Below are 12,794 nucleotides of genomic sequence, written 5' to 3' on the forward strand. Positions count from 1 at the left end.
CCCCAATCACCACCTTGATCTGGGTAACTGGGGCTCATACAAGCTCAGGACCTATGTGCCAGAGCCCTTGAGGTGCTTCACGTGCCAGAAATTTAGGCATCCCCAGGCCAACTGCAAGGCCAAAGCCAAATGTGGTGTATGCAGTGAGGCACACGAAACAGAAGTGTGTATCAAGGCACACAAAGATGGCCAGAAGGACACAACAGCCAAGTGTCCAAACTGTGCCAAGAAACCTCATGCTTGGAGCCTGGCTTGCTCTGTCAGGAAACAGGTAGTTATTAAAAAGCAGGAGCTAGCCAAAAAGCATCCTGACTTTGTCCCTGCGCCCCCAGGCACCTACGTCTGGGGTCAAAACAAAAGAGAAAAGACTCCCTAACCTCCTAAGAGGAAGGAGTCGTCCCCACAGCTAAAACTGGATACCTCTAACAGAGAGGAATTCCCCAAGCTTGCTAGTGGCAAAACTACAAAAAAGAACCAAAGTGAAAAAAGGTTCAAAAACCACAGCAAAGCACTCCCCTCCCTAAATCCTTGGATGGCAGGCAAGCTTCGGGAGAAGCATTACGTGAAACCCCAGCTAGTCTGTCAGGACAGGCTGAAACTGTACAGCAGAAGCCCCCACTGCAGGCCGAGTCTGTGCAGCCAAAGTCTCGTCCCTTGACCCGAGGTGGCACTTCCAACCTAGGCTCTACACCCCTCGGTAGACCCTTAACCAGAGTGTCTCACTTAGAGGAAGTTGTACAATCCTCAGTCAATGAGGATCTGTATTTATCTGATGCCACCAGCACTGGGGCATCTGAAGCTGAAGCAAGTGACTCTGAGTAACCATCATGGCAAACAACCTAAGCATTCTGCAGTGGAATATCTGTAGCTATAAAAGCAAGAACTCCTTTCTCCAGTGAATAGTGTGAGCAAGGAACATTGACGTCGTCATGCTCCAGGAGACACTATGGGATCCGTGTGCTTCTTAGGATATCATGCCTTCACCACTCCAAACCTGGATGGTGCTAGAGGCCTGATGACCCTGGTAAAAGAAGCTGCTTTCCCGTGCTCCTTAATAGCCAACCTGCCGCACTGTGGAGATAGTGTTGAATCTCTTGCTGTTGAGATTCAGCTACCTGGGGGCCCTATAAAAATATATAACATTTATAGCAAACCACTGTGTGAGAGATTAGATCTGAACCCGTCTGTGCTACTGCAGCACAAGACCGAGTGATCATAGGGAGAGACTTCAATGCACACATGTCCATGCTGAATCCCCACAAAAGGCCGAACGCGGCAGGCATTCACATAGCAGAAGTGCTTGAGACGTTCCCTGAGATCGCTCTTCTCATCACCAAAAAACCAACGCATGTGAAGGGAGGGGGCCTAGACCTCACCTTTGCCACTGCAATAATGATGGAGAGAATTCGGTGGTGTGTCGATGATACGGTTACTAGTGATCACTACGGCATAGTCACCACACTAATGGATGCAGGTCCAGCCCAAAGACCACATCACATTCGTAAATGGAAAATAGACAAGGCCAACGGGCTTGCCTTCCAGGAAGGCTTGGCTCGATGTCTGAAAGACAATGAACCCAACAACAATAATGAAAATGTGGATGTGCTAGAGGCAAGGCTAATCCAGGCCATAAACCAGGGAGCCTCCCAAACCATCCCCAAGACGCGCCGGTAGCCCAGAACTCACAAAGACGTCTGGTACTATAACGACGAGATCAAAGAGGTCAACCACAGGGTTAATATGTGCAGAAAAAACTTCCGACAGCAAAGATCTCCCGACAATCTGGCCCTGTTGAGGGAAGCTGTTGTGGATGCCAAGGAAACTGCCCAAAAGAGTAAGGGAAGAAAAATGGCTGGAATGGTGCCAAACTTTTGGGGACCAGACCAGCCTTACAGAGTTGTGGAAACGGGTCAGGCAAGCGACAAGCTGCCAAGCCCCGAAATGCACTCATCATGACCCACAATCAGAGGCTAACAGATTGGTGCTTGAGTTTTCAGCCAGAACCAGCACCTACAATCTGCCTCCAATGATGAGAGAAAAACAACCAAACTTAAAATCCAGAAAGACTTGCTCTCATAAGAGACAAGGCACTCGAAGCTGATGAAACGGATGCCTTGTTCTCTCTTAGGGAACTAAGAAAATCATACAAATCCAGTTCTGGGTCAGCACCGGGATCTGATGGGATCTCCCACCCCATCATTTCGCATTTAGGCCTTGCAGGAGAACTTGCATTCTTGCAGGTTATCAACAAATCCTGGCAAACAGCCACAGTGCCCTAGAGCTGGAAACAAGCCACAATAGTTCCCATTCCAAAACCAAAGGAGCCTGGCAAGTACCGTCCCATCTCTCTTCTCAGCTGCCTGGGTAAAACAGCTGAGAAGATGGTACTTAACAGGCTCCGATAGAAAACGGGTCCCCCCCATGAACACCTGCACAGGTTCACAAGGGGTAAGAGCACTGTTCATAGCATTTCCACACTCATAAGCACAATCTGCACCTTGCCCACTGTGGTTGTCTTCCTCGACCTGGAGAAGGCTTTTGAACTGGCAAGTCCGCTTGCCATTCAAGAGACCCTAATCCACAAAGGAGTCAAAGGCAGACTCTTGGCCTGGATAGCTATTTTAAAAATAGGTCAACAAATGTCAGATTTCAAGGCCACCTCTCACAGCACATGCCACTTGGCAGGGGTATGCCCCCATCCTCCATGATCGTTAAACCCAGCCGAAGGGGACTAAGCCAAGGTACAAAGCTGCAACGTGTGTGGTCCTCCGGGGAGCACATAGAGAAAACATCAAAAAATCGCTTGCTGCCCAAGTGGTACTCAGATGCTTCAGGCTATGAGCCACTGGCCTTTCCAAATACAAGAAGAGGTACCGAAGTCATACTATTCAGACTAAGTCTAGGTTACCAATGCACTTGGCAAATTATTGACAATGAGACTGCCAGGTTATGCAAACACTGTGGCGAGCCTAACGCCACCCTGTTACATTACTTGCAGAATTGTGTACACGTACAATTTCTGAGGCAGGGACCACCCACCACAGCCGCCGGGCTGTTAAAAGGGTCTGCAACATGCTTACCCCGTGGCAGCTGGATCGCTTGCTTGCAATCCAGCCACCGCGATAAGCATGCAGTTCAAAGAAAACAAAGAAAAGAAAAGAGTTAACTAGAAATAGTTAACATAGGCCGGGCCATTTCAGAGAAAAGGCCCAGGCGAAGCATGACCGCAAATCTAACTGAACTGAACTGAACTGATTGCCTCCTAAGCCTCCAGGCTAGTACAATGGTAACATGTCGAGTTCTCATCCGAGGGGCCGGCGGTTCGCGCCCCGCCTAGGCGCGAGAAGTTGCAATTGTCGCTTGGAGGTTACTGCTGTGGCTGGCCATGGTACCACGGTGGGTTAGGAATAAGCTCTGTCGCGTCAGCACTCGCTGACACACGTTGATCGAGTCGACATCTGTCGGCACAGGCCGGGCTCCCCCATAGCCTGGGCGAGGCTCAGCTTCGCATATCTGACTTATTCTTATCCTTATTCTTGCCATCCTCAGACCCAAAGATGGAATCGAGGACGATTCCGAAACTTTTGTCTCACTTTATATATATATATATATATATATATATATATATATATATATATATATATATATTTATATATATATATATATATATATATATATATATTCATAAATATATATATATATATATATATATATTGGAAATCACAGTCCATCATTAAATTTTTATGTTTAACGATTGCCTATATACACAAACAGATGGTGTAGCTATGGGCTCTCCACTTGGACCCTCCTATGCTAATGCATTTCTATGTCACCATGAGAAAAGCTGGATAGAAAACTGCCCGCCTGAATTCAAACCCCTACATTATCGTCAGTACATCGACGACACTTTCCTGCTCTTTAAGCACCCTTCACACATTAATCTTTTTCTAGATTACCTAGATGCCAAACACCCCAGCATCAAATTTACCTGTGAATTGCAAATGGACAACCAATTGCCATTTTTAGATACTATGATCACTAATAACAATGGTATCTTCCAAACTAGCATTTACCGTAAATCCACTTTCACTGGCCACGGCCTACATTTTCTCAGTTACATCCCGTATATTTACAAAATCAATAGTGTGAAAACTCTTATAACTAGAGCCTACAATCTATGTAGCACCTGGAATGCCTTCCATAAGGAACTGTTATTTCCGAAAAACTTTTTTATTACTAATGGGTACCCATTACAGTTGTGTGATAAAATTACTGAAACGTTTCTGTGTAAGAAATTCACCAATCAACAAATTGTCTCCACGGTTAAAAGAGACCATAGATATGTTAAACTACCCTACATGGGTGATCTAAGCTTTGAAATCAGGAAACGGTTAAAAACGCTCTTGTAAAATAATTACCCACAGATTAAATTTACCTTTATCTTTAGTAACAACAACACAATAACTAAGTTCTAAAAACATCCCTTAAATCACAGCTCTGACTTATGTTCTAATGTGGTATACTTATTTACCTGTCCTAGCTGTCAAGCTAGGTACGTGGGATCCACCTCACGATGGCTATGTCACCGCATCTCCGAACATAAAGGCAAGTCTTTCAGGACTGGCCTCCCGCTGAGCAAACCATCCTTCTCGGCAATAAGAGAGCATTCCCAGTTACACTCACACCCTTTTTCTGCCACAGATTTTAGTATTTTGTCATCTCACTCCTCCCGCCTAGACCTCATCACCTCAGAATCCCTCCTGATACAAAAGATGCAACCAGAGCTAAACAACGTAACCACAGCGACCCCCTTGTTTACCCACTAGACTGCTCATCTCCATGAACACCTTTTATTTTATTAGTTTAACATTGATTTTACGCCTCTAAATATGTTTCATATATATTTCTATTGTGTTCATGTATTTTAGTATATATTTTCTGTTAATATTGTTTATTCTGTTCACTTATTCCGTTTTTGTAACACCAGACCGCTTTCATATTTTTACATAGTCTAATGACCCTTCTATGTGGTTAATTACAGCGTTGATAATGAAGGCATGTGATCCTCCGAAACGTGTGCTAGATCAAAAAGATGAGATTCTTCACGGCCGTATTTATCTACCTCTTCATACTACATATATATATATATATTATATATATATATATATATATATTTTTTTTTTTAAAAAAAAAATATATTTTTATAAAATATAAAAATATATTTTAATATATATTATATATTTATATAATATATAAATATATTTTAATATATTTTATATATATAAAATATATATATATATAATATAAATATATATATATATATAAAAATATGTATATATATAAAATAAACATAAATATAAATATATATATATATATATATATATATAAATATAAATATAAATATATATATAAAAATATAAATATATATATATATATATATATATATATATATATATATATATATATATATAATAAAATGACCCCCACGGGGTGCCACCCAGCTTTAGAGGACCCCCCCCACCCCGGGAAAAACCCCAAAGTTTTTTTCCCCTCCCCCAGAGACCCGCCCTTAAAATCTTTCAGGGCCCTTTAACTCCCCCCCGGATTTTCAAGGCCAATTTAAAAATTTTCTCCCTGGGAACCCCCCGCCCCCCAAAACCCCCCTTACAAGGGCCAGGGCCTTGATACGGATTTTAAAAGTTTTTCCCCTAAGGGGGGGGAACTTGTGGGGAACCACAAACCCTTTAACCCACTTTCCCCTTTTTTTTTAATTACCGTCCTTTCTTCCCCCTGGAGGGGATTTGGGGCCCAAATTACCTCCCCCTTTTCCCTTTTTGCAAACCTTAATTTTTTACCCCTATTTTTTCTGGGCCCAATTTTACCCCCCTACCTTCAATTTATCTATCTATCTATCTTAATTTATTATTATTATTATTATTATATATATAAAATATATATATATATGGAGAGAGAGAGAGAGATATTATATATATATATATATATATATATATATATTTTTTTTTTTGTGTGTGTGTGTGTGTGTGTGTGTGTGTGTGTGTGTGTGTGTGTGTGTGTGTGTGTGTGTGTGTGTATGTATGCATATACATACATACAATTCGAGAGCACCTTTATGTTAGCACCAAACCCGATATTGGCAGGACAATAGAAAGTGACAAATACAGCCAGAATCTCAACCCTGACGTCGTATCGACTGACAGAGAAAATGTTGAGAGCAAATAACGGAGGTTATCCGTCTCGTTGTTATGGATTTTGTGAATTGATTTAGACTAATATCTTTGGAATTATGTGGATTGTGATTGTATTGCAGACATGACAAAAACTGTCAGATTTGTTTTATCATTCACGTAAATTGAAAAATATTTTTTTGAAAAAGTATTTGTACTTAAGTAATGCATGATTATAACCGTAAAATGTGTGTAATATCAATATCAATATCAATATCAATATATATATATATATATATATATATATATTTTTTTTTGTATATATATATAATATTATATATATATATATATATATATATATATATATATATATATATATATATATATATATTTTTGCAGCATCTTTTTTAACCAACATGTCTATTATATATTGTATCATGAACTTTACTCAAGATATTTTATATTGTATGATTATATTATTCTGTATACTGTTTATTATCATTCTGTGTTGATTTCCTCTATATTTTAACAATTTTATATCCACATGTGATTTACTTATTATTATTTTATCTAATGTTTTGCTTCTATTGGCTCTGTGCTGTTAATTCTTTTGCGCTGCGAATGTCATTCGATATTTTTTTTCTGTTTACATATTTCGGAGACAACGCTTGATTAAACCGTGACAAAGGATGGCCTTGTGTTTGCCCTGATTCCTTTTGAAGCCATTGACACTAACTGATATTGATCTTTCCGTTATTGTGCTGATACAAGAATTGAACGTATTTGTTCCTGCAGGTCAAGATCTGATTTTATTGATTCGTAGCCGAAGAGATGGGAGGTCTCATTGTTTGAGGAAAATATTGTGGTTTCTCTTTTATTTTTTTATTTTCATTTTAAGGTTATTCCAAAATTTTATTTCCCATGATGTATTGAATGTGTAAATTTGTTTCTAGTTAGTTAATGGATGTAAATTGTTTTAGTGCAAGAAAATGTTTTGATTTTTTCAAGTATTTGTATGTTATTTATATTAGAATCGGGGATTTTAAGTTTCCCTCTTTACTTGGTGTCTGAATATTTTTAATTACTTAACTGTATATGACTGATTCATTATGGATTATTTTTGCTTCATAATTATTTTGCTCTTATTTATATTTGCTTGCAGGTTGCATCATAAATAAATTACTGTGCATGCAATACGCAAGCCTCCATTGCTCCATCTCCTAGAATACTAATCACTACAAAAGCAAACATATACATTTACTGTTATAGTTTATTTGTATTAATGTTTTATGTCACAGGCGGATAAACATACGAAACAAATGTAACCGGGGTAATGAATACATTATTACACCGAAGTTGCAAAGCATCAGACCAAAAGCGTATAGGGATTTTTTTTTTTTTTTTTTTTTTAATGATATTGTAATTTCATGAAATTCGATAGAAATATAATATTGATAAAAGCATGATACCCAAACATAATTTTCTACGTTGCACATTATAAAAGTAACAAGATCTTAGTTTCAGCAATTCTTCCCCAACTGTAAAATCAATAATTACGAATTGTGGTGAAGAATTGTTATGTCTAAAACACATAAACACATAAAGCACAAACACAGAGGGAGGGAAGAGAGAGAGAGAGATAGACAGGAAAAGAGATAGGCAGATAGACAGACCGGCAAATAAAATGAAACAAAAAAGGTAGATAGACAAACAGAAATTTTTTTTTGTCTAACACAAACACTGTCTGACAGAAAAACTCATGTTTTTCGACACACTGTTTGCTTTGCCAGTCAAAAGCAAGGCAGACAGACATCCTGAATGATAGATAAATAGCGAGGGAGGGAGAGCCAAAGACCAAGCACACACAAACACACAAACACCCATACGCACAAAGCCTCGCCATCCCCAGCACTGGCAGCAGCGTCTGTGGCTCACTCAACATGTACCGTGCATGTCTCACGTTACAGCGTCACGATCCACTAACATTTTTCGACTCGGGAACAATTACTCGGAGGCCGCCAGTGTCGTCATCGCAGGCAGGCAGAGCAGCCACCCCTTTAAGGTCGTCGCCACAATGAAACATCTGTGCAATATCGCCCGTCGATGCGACCATTTGTACCGCGGGGAAAGAGAGAAATGTTTTTGTGAATGTTGGATTCCCCCTCTTCTAGTTTCTTCGAGTCGTATCAAGCCAACGCGTTTCTGCAAATGATGATCATCGAGTTGTTGTTTTCTTTCGTCTTTCTTTCTTTAGTATATTTGTTTTTTCTTTCTCTCAATTCTTCTATTTCTTTGGTCAGATCAAGATCTGACCAATATCCACATTTTTTCGTTCTATCAATATATGTGGATTTGAAGACGTTTGAGCCCTTTCATTTAAACGGAACATCACGTAGCTCATCATAGCATTATGATAAAACCCTATTAATGAGTAAATCTTAGTATAACTTAAGGTATCTTAATTTTCCTTCGGTAACAGAAAAAAAAAAAAACCAAACTGATCGGTTTTCAGAGTGTAAACAAATAGCCTCATCTGCATCTTGTATTAATGTGTAAATAGATCGATAGCCTCGTTAGCCTCTGCCAAACCTTCAGAAAAAAAAAGTAAAATGAAAATGATGGAATATCGTTACGAAATCGTTTTACCATCACTGAACTGCTTGTTTACGCTCCGCCCACATTCAAACAATGCGGATACGGCCAGCGATACGAATGCCTAGTTAAACACTGCTCGTGTTTCTTTTACAATATATCGGTTTTCAGGAAAATATACGTAAGAATTTAAATAAAACTCGTGATCTCTCGGGATTTCGTATGCACAGGCAACTGATCGTTATCAATGCATGCGTGTGTGCTTGAGTCTGTGCGTCTTTTTGTGTGTGTGTGTGTGTGTGTGTGTGTGTGTGTGTGTGTGTGTGTGTGTGTGTGTGTGTGTGTGTGTGTGTGTGTGTGTGTGTTTGTGTGCCTGTGTGTATATATACAGTAGATGCATGTGTGCTTGCACAAGACCTATGTCTGTCTATTTGAACGTGCGTTATCGTACTACTTTACCAATCTACAGATGTATTTAATATCATTCATTAATATTTTGATGTGATTCAATTTCCAAAGCAAAGACTTTGAATGATTTAAAACCAACATATTCCTTGCATTCATCTCAAAGTTATTACAGAGGTCAATTGATTTTTGTCCCTAATGATGCTGAATATAAAAAATTTCTACTTCTAATAAAAGATAATGATAATGAGCAATGTATATAACAATAATTATAACAACGATAATTTCTATAATTTCATTACTCTAGAATTGCCAATCTAAATGTCATCATTATCGTCACAACATGTTAAAACAACCACAACAAAAACACCGAAATTTCAAACAAAACGGGCATTTCCTTTCCACTTGCGCTCCCAAACCCCCTAGCATTTCCCCCCTACCCTCCCTCTCCCTGCCAGCGCGTGTTTCCCCATGATTCTCATGCAATGAATGTTCGCCGTGTCTCTCAGGGGATGCATGTTCTCGTGTGTGTCATGCATTGTGTCCTCCTCGTGTTGCTCTTGTGATACATTATCCTTGCATCTCTCTTTTGGCGTTTATGTCTTGCTCTATTTTCATTGAGTGTTCTTCTTTTAACTATCGTTCGTTCTGTTTTTTGTTTTTCTTCTTTTCAGGTTTACAGGTTGTTCTGCCTCTGCCTTTTCTTTATGTCTTTTTCCTCTTTTACTTTTCTCTTACCCTATTTCTTTCCTTTCTCCTTTTTTTCTCTCTCTCACTTTCCCCTTGACTTCTTATTCTCATTTTTCTTCGTAATAACACGGAGAAGGATCACTCTTCTTGCAAATTTATTTCGCGCTGAAACGTTCCCTTTAAAACTCTTCGTTTCTTCGCAAATATTCTTTCCGTATATATTTTACTCTGGCTTTTTGTTTGACATTTCCAGTCCCTTGTTATCATAATGATAATGATTGCTAATATTAACCTTGCTTGATATTAATACAATTGTCATTGTTAGGACTAGTATTAGTATCAGTATTAGTATCGTCATTGTTACTTTTAATACCTTTATTGTTATTTTATATTATTATTGTTGTTGTTGTTGTTAATATTGTTACCATTATTTTCATGATTGATATATTTGCCATAGTCATTATTATCATTATTTTTATCATAAGTACTAGTACTATTAGTACTATTATTACCATCACTATTGCTATTGTTATTATTAACATTATCAGTAATTTGTTATTATGATCATTATTACTTTATAATTTTATCTTTGTTATCATCATCAGCATTATTATTATCATTAATATTACTATCATTATCATTATTACTGTTATCATTATCATTTTTATTATTGCCCCTATCATTCTTACTATCATTATTATTATCATCATTATTACTGTCACTATTTTTATTATCATTATTATTTTTTTTCTAGTCATTATTGCTACAATTATTATCATTATTATTGTTATTATTGTTGTTATTATTAATGTTTTCATTATTATTATTGCCATTATCATTATTATTTTTCCATTATTATTTATTATTACCCTCATCATCATCATCACTATTATCATTATTATCTTTTTTATTATCGTTATTGTTTATCATTGCCATTATTTGATTATTGGTATTATTATCATACTCTTCATCATCATCATTAATTATTCTTTATTATCATTATCCATGACATAATTATTATTCTTATTAGTATTAGTATCATATTTGCCATTGCGATTTATCATCATTATTATTATCATTGTTATTATTGTTGCTGTTTTTATTTTCATCATTACTGTTGTTTTATTCTTATTATTATCACTGCAATTATCATTACCATCATTATCACGAACATTACTATCTATCATAATGATCATTATTGTCATAATCATTATCGTTATTATCATTATTATCATGATTTTTATCATCAATATGATCATTATTAATATCATCATTATTAACACAATTATCAAACAATGACAAAAAGTTATAGCTAGCATGTCACTTCCTACAATGACAATGTAATACCTTTTTAATACCTGCTTAGTCATCCTCTTGTTTCGTTTTTTCTTCTATTTTGTTAATGTTCCAGTTTCGTTGAGTTAGCCAATGAAAGTTAGATTATTATCAGAGTTGGCACGCCGCCATGAAACAAAGGAGGATCGAAAGAAAAAGCCTGAGAATAAATAATGAATGTGTTCTAGTAGATTTTGAATAGATTTTGCCATACAATAAACAATAAGAAAGACATGTGTAAAATAAAAGAAAAAATGATGTAAAATCAAGAAAATAAAAACACTATTGGCATCATCTCACAGCAGATCCCTCTGTCCCCGACCCCCAACCACCTGCACCCCCCTCCCCCTACCACGCCTTTAACCACACTGCAGAAAATAACACTCCTAATGAGTCATACGAAGCTGTAGCAGAAACTTCGGGCGTGGTAACTGCGGCCGTCGTCAGATGGGAGGGAATCCGGCTAATCCCCCACAGGGAATGGCAAGGATAGGGAGTAAAGAGAGATGAGTGTTTTTGTGTAGGATGAGAGAAAGAGAGAGGAGTAGGGATAGGAAGGAGGATGAGGGAGAGAGAGAGGAGAGGGGGGAGGGAAAAGAGAGTAGGGATATAAGGGGGTGAGGGAGAGAGAAAGAACAGGGACAGAAAATGAGAAATTTATTTTTTTCTTCAATTTATTTCGCTCAGAGAGCGACAAGCCTGTACAGCACAATGTAAATGGCTACAGAGTATTCATAACACACAGGATACACCATATATTAACTATAAAAAGAGAGATGAAATAATCACATAAATGATAAACAATGGGATCTAAAAAAAAAAAAAAAAAAAAAAAAAAAAGAGGATTAACAGCCAACAAAATATGGGTATTGCAGAAGTATTTGTAATTTTCTATGACAGAATCTCTATTTGGTATTATTATTTCAGCCACTTTCGAACAATTGAGGCAATAATGCTGTAGGTGATTGGCAGTGTGTACATCGCACAACTTGTAAGATAAGTACTGGGGCACGTTCTCTGACACCCACCTGCAGCCTAACCAGAGCCAGGCAGCTATGACATTATGTCTTCTGACCAGAAAACCGCGGCGTCGGTACTTGTTGGGGCGAGAAGAGTGGTCGTAGTGCTAGATGCTTACGCTCGATGGCCGCTCGTCGTTCCTGTGCTGGATTGTTAGCAGATGAGCGGAAGCATGGACCCTCCGCTTGTAGTGGGAGAGGGTGGCAGCAGTGGTGATAATAAAGATAATAATAATAATATTGATGATGATAAAAATAATGACAATAATGATAATGATAACATAAATAATAACAATAACAATAATGATGACAATCATAATAATAATCAGCAATGACAATAAATATAAAAGCAATAATAATAACAAAAATAATGAATATAACAACAATAATAATGAATATAACAATAATAATAATCATAAAAACAACATAATAATGATAATAATAATAATAAAATAGTAATAATGATAACTATAATGACAATGAAATAATCTTCATGATCATTATTATTGTTATAATGATAATGATAATAATAGTAATAACAATAATGATGAGGAGGATGATAGTGATT

The sequence above is a fragment of the Penaeus vannamei genome, chromosome 36 (genome assembly GCF_042767895.1).
Source record: "Penaeus vannamei isolate JL-2024 chromosome 36, ASM4276789v1, whole genome shotgun sequence".
Taxonomy (NCBI): Eukaryota; Metazoa; Arthropoda; class Malacostraca; order Decapoda; family Penaeidae; genus Penaeus; species Penaeus vannamei.